Below are 23,188 nucleotides of genomic sequence, written 5' to 3'. Positions count from 1 at the left end.
CATGAAACATATTAACAAGGTTTATCACACTGAGGTATTGGTCCTCTGACCAAGAATATAAGTTACTGAGTCACTTTGCTGTACACTTGAAACTAACACAACACTATAAATTATCTATACCTTAACAAAAAATAGTTTATTCTGTTCATGACATGTTGAAATGATAATATTTTATATATGTTAAATGCAACATTGTTAAATTGCCAAAAAAAAAAAAAATTAATGCTATCTCAGAAAAAAAAAAAAATCTGATGATCTGCCCTGAAGGTAAGCCCTTTTCTGCTTTTCGATAATATAATTCTGGTTTTTTGTTATTAATTTTTATTGGGGTAGAGATGCTTTACAATATTGTGTTAGTTTCTGCTGTATGGCAAAGTGAATCAGCTATACATTTAATACATTTATACACATATGTTTTTTTTATATTTCTTTCTCATTTAGTTCACCCTAGAGCATAGAGTCCCTTGTGCTATACAGTAGATTATAAATTCAGTTTTATTGTGAAAAAGATGAACTTATAAAATATCCACTCTCCGTATAGGACTTACTGCAGTTGCCATGTGGGTGTATCTTTCTAATATAACTTAAAATTTCCATCTTTATTTTAACTGAAGCATATAATGAAGAGTTTTAGTTTAAAATTAGCTAAAATTTTTTTCAGTGTATCTTCAGTCAGGTAAATGTTAACAAAGATCCTATGCTGAGGAAAACATGATGTGTAGGCCACATGTACGTATCAGTCCAAGTATCATCGGAAAAAAAAATTAAGTATTTTTAAATGAGATTTATTTAATAGAGGACATTGTTACACAGATAGTGGAAAGCTCAGAGGGTATAAAAGGGATGCTGAAGTTACCCAGAGATAACTGTAGCAAGAGGCTATATATGACCTTTAGGACTGAGAAACCAGAGGGAAGAGTGGGCTTGCCAGAACCTAGGGGTTTAGAGGACAGATCCTGTAGGTTCCGTGCTTGGACTTATGGACAGGAATATCATGGGTTAGACATTCAGATCTATGAGGAGGGGCACCCAGAGCTGTAACTCTAGCTGCCAAGACCAAGGTGCTACTGGCAACTCTGAAGGGCCTCTTTGTGGTTGGTAGCAGAAGACCAAAAGACTAGAGGCTAGAGCTGGAGTTGGCTACTCTTTTTTGGTGAGACACTGTCTGAAACTCAATGCAAGGAGGGAGTCATTTGTTTCAATTTCCCTGGCTCCCCTTGGCAGAACTTAACAGTAAACTAGCTGAGAAAGATATCTAAGAAATATAGTTTTTAAAATTCTAGACCCAGTAACTCTGTGCAGACTGTAGAAAAGTAGTGTTAGAGCTAAACTCCAATAATGGTCACCAGGGGCATAGTCAAGTTAGAAGAAAATGAAGAAAGTTCAGAAGTCACTATAGGCAAAACTGAAGAGACATGGAGGATATTTATATAAGATATCCCCTGTTAGCTCAGATGGTAAAGAATCTGCCTGCAATGCAAAAGACCTTGGTTCAATCCCTGGGTCAAGAAGATCCCCTGGAGAAGGGCATCGCAACCCACTCCAGTATTCTTGCCTGGAGAATTCCAAGGACAGAGCATAGAGTTACAAAAAGTTGGACACAACTGAGTGGCCAAAACTTTGACTTTGAACCACAGCCACAGTGAAGGTCTATCCATTGAAGCCTCACAAGGTTACTGCCTCTCTAAACCAGACCAGTTCCCCCATTTTGTTAATAATATTAGTGCTACTTAATATTTCTTATGAACCTGCCTTGTTAGGACTGCTTACTCTCAGGAAGCAAGGTAAGCCACACTTTATAAAATACAAGTAAAACTAGAATAATTGGGAAGAAATAAGCCTTACAAGAGATATGTGTGTTTCAAGGATAACTTTAGATGTCCTACTAATTTCTAGCAATAATGTTGTTATTTTCACAGTTAAAATATAATATATATGTGTGTGTGCCTGTATGCTAAGTCACTTCAGTCATGTCCAACTCTTTGCAACCCCATGGACTGTAGCTGGCCAGCTTCCTCTGTCCATGGGTTTTCCCAGGCAAGAATACTGGAGTGGGTTGTCATTTCCTTCTTCAGAAGAATTTCCTGACCCAGGGATCAAACCCACGTCTCCTGTGTCTCCTGCATTGCAGGCAGATTATTTACTGCTGAGTCACTGCAAAGTCCAATACAGTGTATACCATTTAGACAATTCTTCCTATTAAATAAAAAAGGAAATAAAATATTGAATCTTTTAGAAACATTAAGGATAAACTTAGAGGGAATGTAAGAACTTAAGTAAGTGGTTCAAAAACCAGGTCACAAAACTGCATTCAGTATGCTCGACTGATAGGTAAGAAATCACTCAAGACTAGAACTCTTACTTTCTAGATTGTGAGCAGTATATACTAAGGTAGGGGGGAAAGAACAGTATTACAGTATTTTTTTGTTGTTTTTGCTTTTAGTGTGTTTTTTATTTTTGTTTTTTGTGTTTTATTTTTTGGTTTGGTGTTTTTTTGTTTGTTTTTCTTCCACACTGAAAAAAAAAAAAGTTTCTGGTATAACTTCTGGTTAAAAAACAAAAACTTTATTCAATGATTGAAGAAGGTAAAATTTTCCATGGAGCAAGAAGGCATGGTCTTCTCTTCATTTAACAAAGAAGCATCTATTTCATTGAATGGTTGCTGTCAGCTCCTAAATGCAATAGACTACACTGTGCCTTTTTGTTTACTCCCTGATCCCAGTTTATTTCGTTAACTGCTTATATTATAATAGATTTTTTTCCATCTCTTATACTGGAGTATAAGCTATGTGAAGACAAATGTTCCATCTCACTTGTTTAAAACAGTCTCCTCTGAGCTCCCAGCAGAATGTCTAACATACTGGATAGTAAATATGTTTATTTTAAAATAAACTATCTACTTGGGCCAATAGTATTTCTAAAATACAGAAGTTATTATTATCATATAATTAGTGACTTTCCAGTTCAATTATAATTTTATAAAAAACTAAAATTTGTACACAGTTCTATCAAAATTTATACAAGAAAAAAACAATTATACAAATTTAAAATTGCACACCAGAGAAGGCAATGGCACCCCACTAGAATACTCTTGCCTGGAGAATCCCATGGACGGAGGAGCCTGATGGGCTACAGTCCATGGGGTCGCTGAGAGTTGGACACGACTCAGCTATTTCACTTTCACTTTTCACTTTCATGCATTGGAGAAGGAAATGGCAACCCACTCCAGTGTTCTTGCCTGGAGAATCCCAGGGACGGTGGAGCCTGGTGGGCTACTGTCTATGCAGTCGCACAGAGTCGGACACGACTGAAGCGACTTAGCAGCAGCAGCAGCAAAATTGTACACATGAACCTAACTATTAAGGACATTAGAAAAAAGAAATCAGAGAACATGGCAGGAAATAACAGTATTGTAAATGAAAATTTATGGGTAATTTTACAAAATAGAAAATTTTTTAAATGTAAATAATTTCTTATTGAAGTGGAGTAAATGTACCAGAAAAAAGGAGCATCTAAAGATTAAACTTTAGTGAATTGCTGTTGAGAACACAAGTTCAATTCAATAATTTTAAAACTCTGATCAGATCAGATGAGTTGCTCAGTCGTGTCTGACTCTTTGCGACCCCATGAATCACAGCACGCCAGGCCTCCCTGTCCATCATCAACTCCCGGAGTTCACCCAGACTCACATCCATCGAGTCAGTGATGCCATCCAGCCATCTCATCTTCTGTCATCCCCTTCTCCTCTTGCCCACAATCCCTCCCAGCATCAGAGTCTTTTCCAATGAGTCAACTCTTCACATGAGGTGGCCAAAGTACTGGAGTTTCAGCTTTAGCATCATTCCTTCCAAAGAAATCCCAGAGCTGATCTCCCTCAGAATGGACTGGTTGGATCTCCTTGCAGTCCAAGGGACTCTCAAGAGTCTTCTCCAACACCACAGTTCAAAAGCATCAATTCTTCAGCGCTCAGCCTTCTTCACAGTCCAACTCTCACATCCATACATGACCACAGAAAAAACCATAGCCTTGACTAGACGAACCTTTGTTGGCAAAGTAATGTCTCTGCTTTTGAATATGGTATCTAGGTTGGTCATAACTTTCTTTCCAAGGAGTAAGTGTCTTTTAATTTCATGGCTGCACTCACCATCTGCAGTGATTTTGGAGCCCAGAAAAATAAAGTCTTGACACTGTTTCCACTGTTTCCCCATCTATTTCCACTGTTTCCCCATTTATTTCCCATGAAGTGATAGGACTGGATGCCATGATCTTCGTTTTCTAAATGTTGAGCTTTAAGCCAACTTTTTCACTCTCCACTTTCAATTTCATCAAGAGGCTTTTGAGTTCCTCTTCACTTTCTGCCATAAGGGTGGTGTCATCTGCATATCTGAGGTGATTGACATTTCTCCTGGCAATCTTGATTCCAGCTTGTGTTTCTTCCAGTCCAGCGTTTCTCATGATGCATATAAGTTAAATAAACAGGGTGGCAATATACAGCCTTGACGAACTCATTTTCCTATTTGGAACCAGTCTGTTGTTCCATGTCCAGTTCTAACTGTTGCTTCCTGACCTGCATACAAATTTCTCAAGAGGCAGATCAGGTGGTCTGATATTCCCATCTCTTTCAGAAACAATCAGTAGTCATTTGTTTTAGTTTTCTGCTATTTGTTAGCATGGGGCCAAGCAATAGGACCAAAAATATGTAAATTGCAGTGATAGGAAAGCTGAAATATGGGGAACACCAGCAGTTCCAATAAATCCATCTAGACATCAGTGTACTTCTGCAATATACAAATGAGTCAATGAAGATCCTGTAGAAAGATTTGAAACTATGCTAATGCTTTCAGGTCCACGTGATATAATCTAAGGTTTCCAATTTCAATGAGTTAAGTATTGAAAGCTGGTGCAACTGTTGGTGACTGTATCATAACAGTCACTAATGGTGACTGTTTCATAAAATATAACTTTTTACCAGATATTCTTTGTGCAAGCAAATACTTATTGCCTAAAGTACAATATTTTGTGTAAGAAAATGGAAGATAAGCTACTGTTATCTGTTTTAAAGTTACCTACCAAAAAGTGTCATTTGAATGCTGAGGGCTTTTTATTTGGACAGGCTACCAAACAGATGGTTTGTAAATTCCAAATGGAGTTAGATATCATCACTAAAAGTTTTTAAAAATATTTTAACAGAAGCATATTTTTGCTTTATAGTGTTTTAATAATTTTGGCTGTATAACAAAGTGATTTAATTATACAATGTTGTTGTTATTGTTTAGGGACTAAGTTATGTCCAATCCTTTGTGACACCATGGACTGGAGCCCATCAGGTTCCTCTGATCATGGGATTTTCCAGGCAAGAATACTAGAGTTGGTTGCCATTTTCTTCTCTGGAGGATCTTACCAACCCAGGGATAAAACTAGTGTCTCCTACATTGGAAGAAGGATTCTCTACCATTGAAGCACCTGGGAAGCCCTTTGTTATATATATATTACATATATAATATCATATATATAACTGATATATATATCAGTTCAGTTGAATCACTCAGTCATTTGTTGTGATCCTACAGACGGTAACACAACAGGCTACCCTGTACATCACCAACTCCCAGAGCTTACTCCATTCATGTCTGTTGAGTTGGTGATTCCATCCAACCATCTAATCCTCTGTCCTCTCCTTCTCCTCCTGCCTTCAAACAGCATCAGGGTTTTTTCCAATGAGTCAGTTCTTCGCAATAGGTGGCCAAAGTATTTGAGTTTCAACTTCAGAAGCAGTCCTTCCAATGAATATTCAGGACTGATTTCCTTTACAATGAACTTGTTAAATTTATTTGCAGTCCAAGGGACTCTCAAGAGTCCTCTCCAACACCCAATTCAAAAACATCAATTCTTCAGTGCTCAGCTTTCTTTATAGTCCAACTCTCACATCCATACATGACTACTGGAAAAATCATAGCCTTGACTAGACAGACCTTTTTTGACAAAGTAATGTCTCTGCTTTTTAATATGCTGTCTAGGTTGGTCAAAACTTTTCTTCCAAGGAACAAGCATCTTTTCACTTCATGGCTGCAGTCACCATCTGCAGTGATTTTGGAGCCCAAGAAAAACATCTGGCACTGTTTCCACTGTATCCACATCCATTTGCCATGAGGTGCTAGGCCCAGATGCCATGATCTTTGTTTTCTGAATGTTGAGTTGTAAGCCAACTTTATCATTCTCCTCTTTCACTTTCATCAAGAGGCTCTTTAGTTCTTCTTTGCTTTGTGCCATAAGGATAGTGTCATCTGCACATCTCAGGTTATTGGTATTTCTCTTGGAAAACTTGATTCCAAGTGTGCTTCATCCAGCCTGACTTTTGACAAGAAGTATTCTGCGCGTAAGTTAAATAAGCAGGGTGACAATGTACAAACTTGAAGTAAAGGAGTACTTTAAGTAAAGTTCTTGAAGTAAAGGAGTACTGGTTCCAATTTGGAACCAGTCTGTTGTTCCATGTCTAATTCTAACTGTTGCTTCTTGACCTGCATATAGATTTTTCAGGAGGCAGGTCAGGTGGTCTGGTATCCCCATATCTCTAAGAATTTTTCACAGTTTGTTGTGATCCACACAGTCAATGGGTTTGGCATAGTCAATAAAGCAGAAGTAGAACTTTTTCTGGAACTCCTTTGTTTTTTTGACAATCTGACCGATGTTGGCAATTTGATCTCTGGTTCGTCTGCCTTTTCTAAGTCCAGCTTGAACATCTGGAAGTTCATGGTTCATGTACTGTTGAAGCCTAGCTTGGAGAATTTTGAGCATTACTTTGCTAGCATGTGAGATGAGTACAATTTTGCAGTATTTTGAACATTCTTTGGCATTGCCTTTCTATGTGATTGGAATGAAAACTGACCTTTTCCAGTCTTATAGCCACTGCTGAGTTTTCCAAGTTTGCTGGTATGTTGAGTGCAGAACTTTCACAGCATCATCTTTTAGGATTTGAAATAGCTCAACTGAAATAGCTCAATTCCATCACCTTCACTAGCTTTTATCGTAGTGGTGCTTCCTAATGCCCACTTGACTTCACACTTCAGGATATCTAGCTCTAGGTGAGTGATCACACCATCATGGTTATCTGGGTCATGAAGATCTTTTTTGTAGAGTTCTGTGTATTCTTGCCACCTCTTCTTAAAAATTCTGCTTCTGTTAGGTCCATACCATTTCTGTCCTTTATTGTGCTCATCTTTGCATGAAATGTTCCCTTGGTATCTCTAATTTTCTTGAAGAGATATCTAAAGATCTTTCCCATTCTGTTATTTTCCTCTGTTTCTTTGCGTTGATCACTGAGGAAGGCTTTCTTATCTCTCTTTGCTATTCTTTGGAACTCTTCATTCAAATAGGTAAAGCTTTCCTTTTCTCCTTTGCCTTTTGTGTCTTTTCTTTTCTCAGCTATTTGTAAGGCTGCCTCGGTCAATCATTTTGCCTTTTTGCTTTTCTTTTTCCTGGGGATGGTCTTGATCACTGCTTCATGTACAATGTAATGACCTCCATCCATAGTTCATCAGGCACTCTTTCTGTCAGATCTAATCCCTTGAACTTATTTGTCCTTCCACCATATAATCGTAAAGGTATTGATTAGGTCATACCTGAATAGTCTAGTGGTTTTCCCTACTCTCTTCAATTTCAGTCTGAATTTGGCAGTAAGGAGTTCATGTTCTGAGCCACAGTCAGCTCCCAGTCTTGTTCTTGCTGACTATATAGAGCTTCTCCATCTTTGGCTGCAAAGAATATAATCAATCTGATTTTGGTATTGATCATCTGGTGATGTCTATGTGTAGAGTCTTCTCTTATGTTGTTGGACAAGGATGTTTGCTATGACCAGTGCATTCTCTTGGCACAACTCTGTTAGCCTTTGACCTGCCTCATTTTGTACTCCAAGGCCAAATTTGCCTGTTACTCCAGGTATCTCTTGACTTCCTACTTTCATCTTCCAGTCCCCTATAATGAAAAGGACATCTTTTTTGGATGTTAGTTTTAGAATGTCTTGTAGGTCTTCATAGAAACGTTCAACTTCAGCTTCTTCAGCATTACTGGTTGGGGCATAGACTTTGATTACTGTGATATTGAACGGTTTGCCTTGGAAACAAACAGAGATCATTCTGTCCTTTTTGAGATTGCATCCAAGTACTGCATTTTGGACTCTTTTGTTGACTATGATGGCTACTCCATTTCTTCTAAGAGATTCTTAGATATAATGATCATCTGATTTAAATTCACTCATTCCAGTCCATTTTAGTTCACTGATTCCTAAAATGACAATGTTCACTCTTGCCATCTCCTGTTTGACCACTTCCAATTTGCATTGATTTATGGACCTAACATTCCAGGTTCCTATGCAATATTGCTCTTTACAGCATTGGAGCTTGCTCCATCACCAGTCATATCCACAACTGGGTGATGTTTTTGCTTTGGCTCTGTCTCTTCATTCTTTCTGGAGTTGTTTCCCCACTGATGTCCAGTAGCATATTGGGCACCTACTGACCTAGGGAGTACTTCTTTCAGTGTCCCATCTTTTTGCCTTTTCATACTGTTCATGGGGTTCTCAAGGCAAGAATCCTGAATTTGTTTGCCATTCCCTTCTCCAGTGGACCACGTTTTGTCAGAATTCTCCATTATGACCCATCCATCTTGTGTTGTCCTACACAGCATGGATCATAGTTTAATTGAATTAGACAAGGCTGAGTTCCGTGCGATCAGATTGGTTAGTTTCCTGTGACTGTGGTTTTCATATCTGTGCTCACTGATAAGAAGGATAAGAGGCTTATCGAAGTTTCCTGATGGGAGAGACTGACTGATGGGGGAACTGGGTCTTGCTCTGATGGGCAGAGCCATACTCAATAAATCTTTAATCCTATACATATATAGATAGATAGATAGGTAGATATACATGCACACACATATAAATACATTTAAAAATATTCTTTAAGTTTTATCATAGGATACTGAATATAGTTCTGTACTCTGCAGCAGGATCTTATTGTTTATCCATTTCATAATAATAGCTTACATCTGCTAACCTCAACCTCCCACTCCATCCCTCCCTCAAGGCTCTTTCTCTTTGGCAAACATAGGTATGTTTTCTTTGTCTATGAGTCTATTTATTATTCATAGATAGGTTCATTTGTGCCATTATTTAGGTTCCAAATATGATATCATATGATGTTTGTCTTTCTCTAACTTACTTCACTTAGTATGATAATCTTCAGTTGTATCTATTTTGCCACAAATGGAATTATTTCATTCATTTTTTTGGCTAAGTAGTATTGTATAAAATACATGTACCATCTTCTTTATCCATCCAACTGTCGATGGACATTTAGGTTGTTTCCATCATTCATATTTCATATTGTGAATAGTGCTGCTATCAACCTGGGAGCATGTGCATTTTTAGAGTAGAGTTTTGTCTGGATATGTTTAGTAGTGGGATTAATGAATCATATAGTAATTCTTTGGACTGCAAGGAGATCCAACCAGTCCATCCTAAAGGAGATCAGTCCTGGGTGTTCATTGGAAGGACTGATGCTGAAGCTGAAACTCCAATACTTTGGCCACCTGATGTGAAGAGCTGACTCATTTGAAAAGACCCTGATTCTGGGAGGGATTGGGGGCAGGAGGAGAAGGGGATGACAGAGGATGAAATGGTTGGATGGCATCACTGACTCAATGGACATGGGTTTGGGTGGACTCCGGGAGTTGGCAATAGACAGGGAGTCCTGGCGTGCTTCGGTTCATGGGGTTGCAGAGTCGGACACGACTGAGTGACTGAACTGAACTGACAATAATTCTATTTTTACTTTATAAGGAACCTCCATACTGCTTTTCATAGTGACTTTAGCTTACATTTCTATCAACAGTGGAAGAGGATTCCCATTTCTCAACATCCTCTCCAACTTTTACTTGTTTTTAAGGCTGACCATTATGACTGGTGTGAGATGGTACCTCAGTGTAGTTTTGATTTGCATTTCTCTAAAAATTAGCAATGCTGAACATCTTTTCAAGTTCCTATTGTCCATCTTAGGTATTCTTTGGAGAAATGGCTCTTAAAGTCTTTTGCTCATTTTTTGATTGGGTTGTTTGCTTTTTTTATTTTTGAGTTGTATAAGCTGTTTGTGTATTTTGGAAATTAATTCTTTGTTGGTCATATCATTTGTCAATATTCTCACTATTAACCAAAATAAAAACTAAAAACTGTTTTAAGTTCAATAAAGTGGCACAACCCAAGCAAATTTTACTGTTTCCACGTTTATTTTCCAGACTGTGAGATTATAGTAGTTATATCACATTTCCATGATGATATTAGCATGGGTGCTTTATAAATCTTTCATGGCAGTCTTATAGACAAACAGGCTATGTATATTTATATACATAGCACTTAGTTTATAATTAAGCAACTTCCATGGTGGCTCAGAAGGTAAAGCATCTGTTGGGAAGATTCCCTAGAGAAGAAAATGGCAACCCACACCAGTACTCATGCCTTGAAAATCCCATGGACAGAGGAGCTTGGTGCAGGCTACTATCCACGGGGTCTCAAAGAGTCGGGCACGACTGAGCGACTTCATTCACTTTCATAACATTATTAATATCTTTTCTTAGAGAATGTTTAGTTACAGATTAGTGCCAATTTGAAGGAAATTTCAGGCATGCTTTCAATTGATGTGTGTGTGTGCTCAGTTGCTTCGGTCGTGTCTGACTCTTTGCAATCCTATGGACTATAGCCTGCCAGACTCCCCTGTCCATGGGATTTCCCAGGCAAGAATACTGGTGGGGGTTGCCATTTCCTCCTCTGGGGTATCTTCCCAACCTAGGAATCAAACTCACATCTCCTGCATTGCAGGTTAATTATTTTCCTACTGAGCCACCTGTGGAAGCCCTTTCAATTGATAATATTCAGCATTTATACCAATCACACTAATAAATATTTATTGAATTATTGGTTTTCCCAGATCTGGCAGAAGTATAGAATTCATTGAATTAAAAAGCTATGATTGGTCTTTATTTTATTAGGCTAGGGAAATAATTCAATTACAACCAAATAATTTAATAGATGTTAAATTAGATCCTCAGAAAATTCTTCAATGATCATTAGACTAGATTAGGTGGTTTTCTTATATGTTTCATTGTATACCTTATAATGCTTAAGTATTGGGGTTTTTAAAATATCTTTTCTCTTAAGGATATCTTAATGATAAAAGATAAAAGATAAGATATCTCTTAAGGATATCTTAAAATAAGGATATTTTAAGAACAAGAAGTATTTTATTTTTGTTAAAATTTGAAACTGTCTCCCTAACCCACCAATCCTCACATAGTATGTATTTAGTGCATATTTATTGATTAATTAATGATATAATTCTAGACATAAAGCCTTTATATCTTATTTTGCCTACTCTAATATTAATCACCTTTCTTTATTAGAACTGATAACTAGATTTGTCATATTAAAAATATATGAATTTATGTTTGTTTTTAAGGCTTTACTTACTTGCACTGATCATACAGAGATCTTCCTGAAAACCATGTCTCAATCCAATAAAAATACAAGATATTCACATTTCAGTGATTCCTCTTCTTGATTCCACACTTAGTGACATAAATACTAGGTACACATAGTCTCATAGATTATACAAGTGAAATTAAAATTTACTAACTAGCAACATTTTATAGCCATTGGCTACATATTTGAGACCAAGTAAATTATAGGCATTATTTTTTCTCAAAGTTAGGGCAACCAATCTACTGTAAAAGTGGCCTGATATTTTAATCTTTTTCTTGTTAAGAGAACTTTTAAAATCTACTCTCTTTCAGTTTTCAAATATACAGTGCACTATTATTAATGTAGTCACCATGCTGTATACTACATTCCCATGATTTATTTTAAAACTGAAAATTTGAACTTTTTTATCCCCTTCATCCATTTGTCCTGCCTCTTCCCCCAACCCCCACTTTTGGCAACTACCAATCTATTCTCTGTATCCATGAACTCTTTTTTTTTTTTTTAAGATTCCAAATATAAGTGAAATTTTACAGTACTTGTCTATCTGACTTATTTCATTTAGCATAATGTATCCAAGGTCTGTCCATAGTATTACAAATGGAGAATGTCCTCCTTTCTCTTAACTGAATAATATTCCACTGTGTAAATATACACAGGGTGTATATTTGGTTGCTCAGATGGTAAAGAATCTGCCTGCAATGCAGGAGACCTGGGTTTAATCTCTGAATTGGGAAGATCCCTCGGAAAAGGAAATGGCAACAAAATCTAGTAATCTTGCCTGGAAAATTCCATGGACAGAGGATCCTGAGGGCTACAGTCCATGGGGTCACAAAGAGTTGGACACAACTGAGCAACTAACAATTTAGTGTATATATACAACATTTTCTGTATCCATTCTTCTATCAAAGGATTCTTATTTCCATGTCTCATGTGTTGTAAACAATGCTACGATGAACATGTGGATACATATCTTTTCAAATTAGTGTTTTTTTTCTTCAGATAAATACTCAGAAATGAAATTGCTGAATGATATAGTAGTTCTGTATTTAATATTCTGAGGATCCTCCATTATGTTTTCCATGATGGACACACCAATATATATTCCCACTATCACTGGACAAGTGTTCTCTTTTCTCCATATCATTGCTGACTCCTTTTATATCTTGTCTTTTTGATAAAACTATTCTAACAGGTGCAAGGCAATATACCATTATGGTTGTGATTTGCAGTTCCCTGATTAATAATTCTGAGTATATTTTCCGCTTGGCTGTGTATCTTTATAAAAAATATCTGTTTAGGGTCTCTGTCATTTTTTGATCAAATAACTAGTTTTGTTTTTTTTTTTTTCTATTGAGCTGAAGAGTTTTTCATATATTTTAGATATTAATGCCTTGTCAGATAAATGATTTGCTAATATTTTTCTTCCAGGTAGTACATTTTCCTTTTGCTTTGTGGAAGGTTTCCTTTGCAGAAGGAAAGGAAACTACTATGCCCTATTTTTTGCTTTAGCTCCATCCCTTCATTCTTTCTGGAGTTATTTCTCCATTGATCTCCAGTAACATATTGGGCACCTATTGACCTGGGGAGTTCCTCTTTCACTATCCTATCATTTTGCCTTTTCATACTGTTCATGGGGTTCTCAAGGCAAGAATACTGAAGTGGTTTGCCATTTCCTTCTCCAGTGGACCACATTCTGTCAGCCCTCTCCACCATGACCCACCCGTCTTGGGTGGCCCCACAGGGTATGGCTTAGTTTCCTTGAGTTAGACAAGGCTGTGGTCCTAGTGTGATTAGATTGACTAGTTTTCTGTGATTATGGTTTCAGTGTGACTACCCTCTGTTGCTCTCTTGCAACACGTACCGTCTTACTTGGGTTTCTCTTACCTTGGACGAGGGGTATCTCCTCACCACTGTCCCTCCTGACCTTGAACATGGAATAGCTCCTCTAGGCCCTCCTGTGCCCGCGCAGCCACCACTCCTTGGACATAGGGTTACTCTTCCTGGCCTCTGCTCCTGGCCTCAGGCGTGGGGTAGCTCCTCCCGGCCACCGCTCCTGGCCTTGGGTGTGGGGTAGCTCCTCTCAGCTGCTCCTGCACTAGCAAAGATCATGGCATCTGGTCCCATCACTTCATGGGAAATAGATGGGGAAACAGTGGAAACAGTGTCTTACTTTATTTTTCTGGGATCCAAAATCACTGCAGATGGTGAATGCAGCCATGATTAAAAGACGCTTACTTCTTGGAAGAAAAGTTATGACTAACCTAGATAGCATATGGAAAAGCAGAGGCATTACTTTGCCAGCAAAGGTCCGTCTAGTCAAGGCTATGATTTTTCCTGTGGTCATGTATGGATGTGAGTGTTGGACTGTGAAGAAGGCTGAGTGCTGAGGAATTGATGCTTTTGAAGTGTGGTGTTGGAGAAGACTCTTGAGAGTCCCTTGGACTGCAAGGAGATCCATCCAGTCCATTCTAAAGGAGATCAGCCCTGGGATTTCTTTGGAAGGAATGATGCTAAAGCGGAAACTCCAGTACTTTGGCCACCTCATGGGAAGAGTTAACTCATTGGAAAAGACCCTGATGCTGGGAGGGATTGGGGGCAGGAGGAGAAGGGGACGCCAGAGGATGAGATGGCTGGATGGCATCACTGACTCGATGGAAGTGAGTCTGAATGAACTCTGGGAGTTGGTGATAAACAGGGAGGCCTGGCATGCTGTGATTCATGGGTTCACAAAGAGTCAGACACGATTGAGCAACTGAACTGAACTGAACTGATGCCCTATTTAGTCCCTTTTTGTTATTTTTGCATTTGCTGCATTTGCTTGGAGTTATTTCCAAAGTATCATTGCCAAGACCAATGTCAGGTAGCTTTCAGTCTGTGTTCTTCAATGAGTTTTATGGTTTCAAGTCTTAAACATTCAAATTTTTAATTAATTTGAGTCAGTTTTTGTGTATGGTGTAAAATAGTGACCTAGTTTTTACCTAGCTTTATTCTTTTGATGTTTTGCAGTTTTCCCAGTACAATTTATTGAAAAGAAAAATGTAATTTCCTCATTGTATAGTCTCAGCTCCTAATTTATAAGTTAATTGACATGCATTTATTTATGGGCTGCTGCTGCTGCTAAGTCATTTCAGTCGTGTCCGACTCTGTGCGACCCATAGAGGGCAGCCCACCAGGCTCCCCCGTCCCTGGGATTCTCCCGGCAAGAACACTGGAGTGGGTTGCCATTTCCATCTCCAATGCATGAAAGTGAAAAGTGAAAGTGAAGTCACTTAGTCGTGCCCAACTCTTAGCGACCCCATGGACTGCAGCCTACCATGCTCCTCCGTCCATGTGATTTTCCAGGCAAGAGTACTGGAGTGGGGTGCCATTGCCTTCTCTGAATTATGGGCTTTTTGTACTATTTATCTGGTTTTTTTTTTTTTTTAATCCAATACCATACCATTTTGATTACTACAGTGTTGTCATATGGTTTGAAATCAGGAAAGCTTCCAGTTGTGTACTTTTTTTCTCAAGATTGCTTTGATTAATCAGGTTCTTTTGTGGTTTCATAAAAAATTTTAGTTTGTTCTATTACTATGAAAAATACTCTTGGAATGTTGATAAAGATTGTTTTGAATATTACAGAAATTTTAAAAATATTGATTCTTCCAATCCATGAGCCCATATCCTTGCATCCTGTGCCTTTTACAGTCTCAACTGTGTTCTGTACTTATATCCTGTTGGTTATATTTTTTCCTAGTTACTTTATTTTACTTTTTTGATGAAATTGTAAATGGAATTATTTTCTCAATTTCTCTTTGTTAATTTTTTATTCATGTATGAAAATATAACTTATTTTTGTCTGCTGAGCTGGTACTGTGCAAATATACTAAATTCATTAATTAGGGTTTTCTGTATGTAATATTATGTCATATGCAAATAATGACAATTTTAATTCTTTAATTTAGATCTTTGTTTTTGCATTTCTTGCCAAATTTCTCTGGCAAAGATTTCCAATATTATGTTGAATAAACATGACAAGAGTGGGCATCCTTGTCTTATTCCTGATCTTAGAGGAACAGCTTTCTGCTTTCCACTATTGAGTATGATGTTAGCAGTGAGCTTGTCATACATTCTATCACACCCAATTTCTTCCAAGTTTTTGTCATGAATGGATGTTGAATTTTTTTTAGTGGTTTCTGTATCTGCTGATGATTTCAAATCATTTTTAAATTTTTATTTTATATTGGAGTATAGCTGATTAACAACATTGTATTAGTTTCAGGGGTTCAGAAAAGTCATTCAGTTATACATGAATCTATTCTTTGTCAAATTGTTTTTCCATTTAGGCTACTATAAATAAGTGAGCAGAATTATCTATGCTGTATAATAAGTCATTGTTGGTTACCTGTTTTAAATATAGCAGTGTATACATGTCCATCCCAAATTCCCAATCTATGCCTCCCCCACTGGTAACCATAAGTTCTATTTCTAAGTCTGTTTTTATTTTGTAAATAAGTTCATTTGTATCCTTTCTTTTAGATTCTGCATATGAAAGATATCATATAACTCTGACTTCACTCATATGACAATTTCTAGGTCCATTCACGTTGCTAAAAATGGCAATATTTCATTCTTTTTATGGTTAATATTTCATTATATCAGTTCAGTTCAGTTCAGTCCTCAGTCGTGTCCGACTCTCGGTGACCGCATGAATTGCAGCACGCCAGGCCTCCCTGTCCATCACCAACTCCCGGAGTTCACTCAGACTCACGTCCATCGAGTCAGTGATGCCATCCAGCCATCTCATCCTCTGTCATCCCCTTCTCCTCCTGCCCCCAATCCCGCCTAACATCAGAGTCTTTTCCAATGAGTCAACTCTTCGCATAAGGTGGCCAAAGTACTGGAGTTTCAGCTTTAGCATCATTCCTTCCAAAGAAATCCCAGGGCTGATCTCCTTCAGAATGGACTGGTTGGATCTCCTTGCAGTCCAAGGGACTCTCAAGAGTCTTCTCCAACACCATAGTTCAAAAGCATCAATTCTTTGGCCCTCAGCCTTCTTCACAGTCCAACTCTCATATCCATACATGACCACAGGAAAAACCATAGCCTTGGCTAGATGAACCTTCGTTGGCAAAGTAATGTTTCTGCTTTTGAATATGCTATCTAGGTTGGTCATAACTTTCCTTCTAAGGAGTAAGCGTCTTTTAATTTCATGCCTGCAGTCAGCATCTGCAGTGATTTTGGAGCCCAAAAATATAAAGTCTGACACTGTTTCCAAATATATGTAAAACACCTTCTTTATAAATTCCTCTGTTAATGGATATTTAGGTTGTTGCATGTCCTGGCTATTGTAAATATTCCTTCAAAGAGCATAGAGATGCATGTATTTATGGAGTTATGGTTTCTTCTGGGCATAAGCCCAGGAGTAGCATTGCTGTGTCATATGGTAATTCTATTTTTAGTTTTTAAAGGAACCCCCATATTGTTCTCTATAGTGGCTGTTCCAATTTACATTTCTGGCAAAAATGTAAGAGGATTTCCTTTTTCCCATACCCTCTTCAGCATTAATTGCTTGTAGATTTTTTAATAATGACCATTCTGAACAGTGTGAGGTGATGATACTTTGTTGTAGCTTTGATTTGCACTTCTCTAATAAGTCTCTCTGATGAATCAGGGGTGAAAATTCCACCTGAATTGCAGTAGATGTGGGTCATCCCTGAATCATGAAGATCCCCTGGAGAAGGAAATGGGAATGTACTCCAGTATTTTTGCATGGAAAATATGGAGGGGAGCCTGGTGGGAAACAGTCTATGGTTTACAAAGAATCAGACACGACTTAATAACAACAATACTTAGTGATGATGAACATCTTTTCATGTGCCTCTTGGCCACCTGTATGTCTTCTTTGGAGAAAAATCTATTTAGGTCTTCTGTCAACTTTTTGCTTGGGTTGTTTGTTTTGATATTAAGCCTCATGAGCTGTTTGTATATTATGGAGATTAATCGCTTGTCAGTTGCTCTATTTATAAATATTTCTCCCATTTTATGGGTCATTTTTCATTTTCTTGATGGTTTCCTTTGGTGTGAAAAAGTTTTTAAGTTTAATTAAGTCTCATTCTTTTAGTTTTGTATGTGGGTCAGAAAAGCTCTTGTTGTTACTTAGAGGGTTTTGCCTATTTTTCCTCTAAGAGTTTTACAGTTTCTACCCTTACATTTAAGTATTTAATCTATTTTGAGTTTATTTTTGTGTACGGTGTTAGGGAGTGTTCTAATTTCATGCTTTTAAATGTAGCTGTATTCTTTTGCATGTAACATTTATTGAGTAGATAATCTTTTCTCATTGTAAATTCTTACCTCCTTTGTCATAGGTTAAATATATAATCAAGATATAACCCATGGTTAAATATATAACCACATAAGGAAAGGAGTATGTCAAGGCTGTATATTGTCACACTGCGTATTTAACTTATATGCAGACTGTATCACGAGGAACGCTGGACTGGATGAAGCACAAGTTGGAATCAAGATTGCCAGGAGAAATATCAATAACCTCAAATATGCAGATGACACCCCCTTATGGCAGAAAGTGAAGAACTTAAGAGCCTCTTGATGAAAGTGAAAGAGGAGGGTGAAAAAGTTGGCTTAAAAATCAGCATTCAGAAAACTAAGATCATGGCATCTGGTCCCATCACTTCATGGCAAATGAATGGGGAAATAATGGAAACAATAACAACAATGACAGACTTTATTTTGGGGGCTCCAAAAACACTGCAGATGGTAACTGCAGCCATGGAATTAAACGATACTTGCTCTTGGAAGAAAAGTTTTGACCAACCTAGACAGCATATTAAAAAGCAGAAGCATTACTTTGATAACAAAGGTCCATCTAGTCAAAGCTATGGTTTTTCCAGTAGTCATGTACGGATGTGAGAGTTGGACCATAAAGAGAGCTGAGCACCAAAGAATTGATGCTTTTGAACTGTGGTGTTAGAGAAGACTCTTAAGGTCTGTTGGACTTCAAGGAGATCCAACCAGTGCATTCTAAAGGAGATCAGTCTGGATGTTCACTGGAAGGACTGATGTTGAAGCTGAAACTCCAATACTTTGGCCACCCAATGTGAAGAGCTGACTCATTGGAAAAGACTCTGATGCTGGGAAAGACTGAGGGCAGGAGGAGAAGGGTACGACAGAGGATGAGATGGTTGGATGGCATCACTGACTCAATGGACATGGGTTTGGGTAGACTCCAGGAGTTGGTTGTGGACAGGGAGGCCTGGCGTGCTTTGGTTCATGGGGTCACAAAAAGGTCGGACATGACTGAGTGACTGAACTGAACTGAACTGAACTGATTTCTTACTTGTTTATATATATTTGCAAATTTTTGCCCTCAATCACGTGGAATGGTAAAGATGAAATGCCACTTTATGTTATCATAATCCTGTATGCATGCTGAGTTACTTTAATTTTTTCTGACTCTTTGTGACCCTATGAACTGCACATGCAACCTGTCACTTTCCTCTGTCCATGGGATTCTCCAGGCAAGAATACCAGACTGGGTTGCCATGCCCTCCTCCAGGGGATCTTCCTGACCAGGGGTCAAACCTATTTCTCTTATGTCTCCTGCATTGGCAGGCTGGTTCTTTATGACTAGCACCACCTGGGAAACCCGTAATCCTACTTGAACTCCAGCTGATTCATTGGTTGTCAAAGTTTTGAAATTTATGAAATAAAAAGTTGTTTGCTAAAATGAAAATACTAATATAAAGGTTTATAAAGATATACTTGGGATTTTTTTTTATATCCTAAATTGCCACAAAAATCTTAATTTACAATTGCTTTGACTAAACATTAAATCCCCTGGTAGTTATTTTACTTTCAGTGACTTCAGTTGTGTCTCTTTGGGAACCCAAGAACTGCAGCCTGGCAGGCTTCTCTGTCTATGGGATCTTTATGACCCAGGGATCAAACTGACGTCTCCAGAATTTCAATCAGTTTCTTTTACAGCTGAGCCACCCTAGTAAATATATTTACAGGGAAGCCCTAGTAAATATATTTAAATAAATTCAGTAAGAGCTCGTAGTGTTCTTTCTTTTTTTCCCCTATTTATCAGAAACAAACAGAAAAAGCAAAAATATTTAAATCCATTTACTTACACAGTCTCATTTTCCAGAAGCACAGTATATGGCTAAAGTCCACATTCTAGGACTAGTCTATTTGTGTATGAATCCTTCCTTCATTAATTTCTACCTAGGTATATGCCATTGGCACATGCCATTGAAACATGTTACTAAGTTTTATATACTGGTTTTCTCTTAGGAAAAATAAAGATAATAGTTCCTCACTTACTGGTTCTTTTGAAAATGTATTTAATATATGTAAAATTATAAGTTCAGTGATTAACACATCACTATATGATTATCTGTTGTTCATTTGCCTTCTTAGAAACTTATTACTATAGTACATTGTTAGTTTCTGAAATGACAGTAGTAAAAATTTCCATAATTATCAAATTTCACATTTAATTATGACAATTATAATGAATCTGATCCCACTTTTTTACTTCTCATTCTTCCTTCTTCCCCACATCTAGGAATCTAAGAAAATGCGTTTATGCTACCCTCTTTAGTGTGGGCAGGAGATTAAAACCATGCAATTCCCTGGTTGTGTACAAAATCCTAATTCTAGGAACATGCCCTGTGTTAGTCACTCAGTCATGTCTGATTCATTGTGACCCCATGGACTGTAGTCCACCAGGCTTCTCTGTCCATAGTATTCTCCAGGCAAGAATACTGAAGTGGGGTGCCATTCCTTTCTCCAGGGGATCTCCTCGACCCAGGGATCGAACACAGGTCTCATGCATTGCAGGTAGATACTTTACCATCTGAGCCACCAGGGAAACTCCCAGAAACATGCCCTAAGCACAATAAAACCCCCAAAACACATGATATATTCACTCCAGCTTTATCCTCCTGCTCTACCACTCCCCCAGAAAAGCTTCGTTATGTATTAATAAGTGTACCTTTTGATAAATTCTTGCTGCAAAGGTATGTGCATGGCATTCTGAGTCTCAAGATTTGGACCAGTTTGTGAGGGCCTCCATCCTGCCCCTGCAGGTAGCTAAAGCACATATGTGTAAACTAGAGAATATTATCTTTATTCTGTAAATTTACACAACTACCCAGGAACTTTCAACATATACACAGAATGGTAAATCTGTTATAAACCAAATATTGTATTTATCAGCAGAACTTTTTTCCAGAATATTAATTTTTCTACATCTTTTTGGCTCAGACTTATCTTGCTGACATTCTCTTTTTAAAAAGAAAATCTAAATTTTCTGATCAACATCTATTTTTTCCCCCTTGAGTGATTCCTATATAACTCTTCAAGAGATCTCTTTCTCTCTCGACATAAGAGATTTATGAGTCCTTGCAAGCAGTTATAGTACTCCACAGAGAGTTGAGCATTAAAGAAACAGGTTTTCTTGCTTTCTATGACACACTTGCACTATTTTTTAATTTATGTAAGGATAATTGATTTACAGAATTTTGTTGCTTTCTGTCAAACCTCAACATGAATCAGCCATAGATATACATATATCCCCTACCTTTTGAACCTCCCTTCCATCTCCCTACCCATCCCACCCCTCCATGTTGATACAGAGCCCCTATTTGAGTTTCCTGAGCTATACAGAAAATTCCCTTTGGCTAACTATTTTGCATATGGTAATGTAAGTTTCCATGTTACTCTCCTTACATCTCACCCTCTCCTTCCCTCTCCCCATGTATATAAGTCTATTCTCTACATCTGTTTCTCCATTGCTGTCCTGTAAATAAATTCTTCAGTACCATTTTTCTAGATTCCATATATATGCATTAGAATACTATATTTATCTTTCTGACTTACTTCACTCTGTATAATAGGCTCTAGCTTTATCCACCTCACTAGAACTAACTCAAATGTGTTCCTTTTTTATCATGGAGTAATATTCCATTGCGTATATGTAGCACAAATTCTTTATCCATTCATCTGTCGATGGACATCTAGGTTGCTTCCATGTTCTAGCTATTGTAAATAGTGATGCAATGAACAATGAGATACATGTGTCTTTGTCAATTTTGGTTTCCTCAGGGTGTATGCCTAGAACTAGGATTGCTGGGTCATATGGTGGTTTTCCTCCTAGTTTTTTGAGGAATCTCCATACAGTCTTCCATAGTGGCTGTATCAATTTACATTCCCAGCAATAGTGCAAGAGTATTCCCTTTTCTCCACACCCTCTCCAGCATTTACTGTTTGTAGAATTTTTGATGATGGCCATTCTGACTGGTGTGAAGTGATATCTCAATGTAGTTTTTATTGCATTTCTCTAATAATGAGCGATGTTGAGCATCTCTTCATGTGTTTTTGAACCATCTGTATGTCTTCTTTGGAGAAATGTCTGTTTAGTCTTTTCCCCACTTTTTGATTGGGTTGTTTTTCTGGCATTGAGTTGTATGAGAGGGCTGTATATTTTAGAAATTAATCCTTTGTCAGTTGTTTCATTTGCTATTATTTTCTCCCACTCTGAGGGTTGTGTTTTCACCTTGCTTATACTTTCCTTTGCTGTGCAAAAGCTTTTAAGCTTAATCAGGTCCCATCTGCTTACTTCTGTTTTTATTTCCATTACTCTAGGAGGTGGTCATAGAGGATCTTGCTTTGATTTATGTCATCAAGTGTTCTGTCTATGTTTTCCTCTAAGGGTTTTATAGTTTCTGGTCTTACATTTAGGTCTTTAATCCAGTTTGAGTTTATCTTTGTGTATGGTATTAGGAACTATTCTAATTTAATTCTTTTACCTGTAGCTGTCCAGTTTTCCCAGCACCATTTATTGAAAAGTCTGTCTTTGCCCCATTGTATATTCTTGCTTCCTTTGTAAAATATAATGTACCCATAGGTGCATGGGTTTATTTCTTGGTTTTCTGTCTTGTTCCATTGGTCTATATTTTTGTTTTAGTGCTAGTAACATACTGTCTTGATGACTGTAGCTTTGTACTATAATCTGAAGTCAGGAAGGTTGATTCCTCCAGCTCCATTCTTTCTCAAGACTGCTTTGGCTATTCAGGGTCTTTTGTGTTTCCATACGTATTGTGAAATTTTTTGTTCTAGTTCTGTGAAAAATGCCATTGGTAATTCAACAGGGATCACATTGAATCTGTAGATTACATTTGTTAGTAAAGTCATTTTCACAATATTGGTTCTTCCTACCCAGGAACATGGAATGTCTCTCCATATATTTTTGTCATCTTTGACTGCTTTCATCAGTGTCTTATAATTTTCTGTTTACTGTTCTTTTGTCTCCTTTAGTTCAGTCTCTCAGTCGTGTCTGACTCTTTGAGACTCCATGAATCACAGCACTCCAGGCCTCCCTGTCCATCACCAACTCCCAGAGTTCACTCAGACTCACGTCCATCGAGTCAGTGATGCCATCCAGCCATCTCATCCTCTGTCGTCCGCTTCTCCTCCTGCCCCCAATCCCTCCCAGCATCAGAGTCTTTTCCAATGAGTCAACTCTTTGCATGAGGTGGCCAAAGTACTGGAGTTTCAGCATTACCATCATTCCTTCCAAAGAAATCCCAGGGCTGATCTCCTTCAGAATGGACTGATTGAATCTCCTTGAGGTCCAAGGGACTCTTAAGAGTC

Source organism: Bos mutus, chromosome 6, assembly GCF_027580195.1.
Source record: "Bos mutus isolate GX-2022 chromosome 6, NWIPB_WYAK_1.1, whole genome shotgun sequence".
In the NCBI taxonomy this organism is placed as follows: Eukaryota; Metazoa; Chordata; class Mammalia; order Artiodactyla; family Bovidae; genus Bos; species Bos mutus.
The sequence above is the reverse complement of the archived record's forward strand: the minus strand, read 5'-3'. Positions refer to the sequence as shown.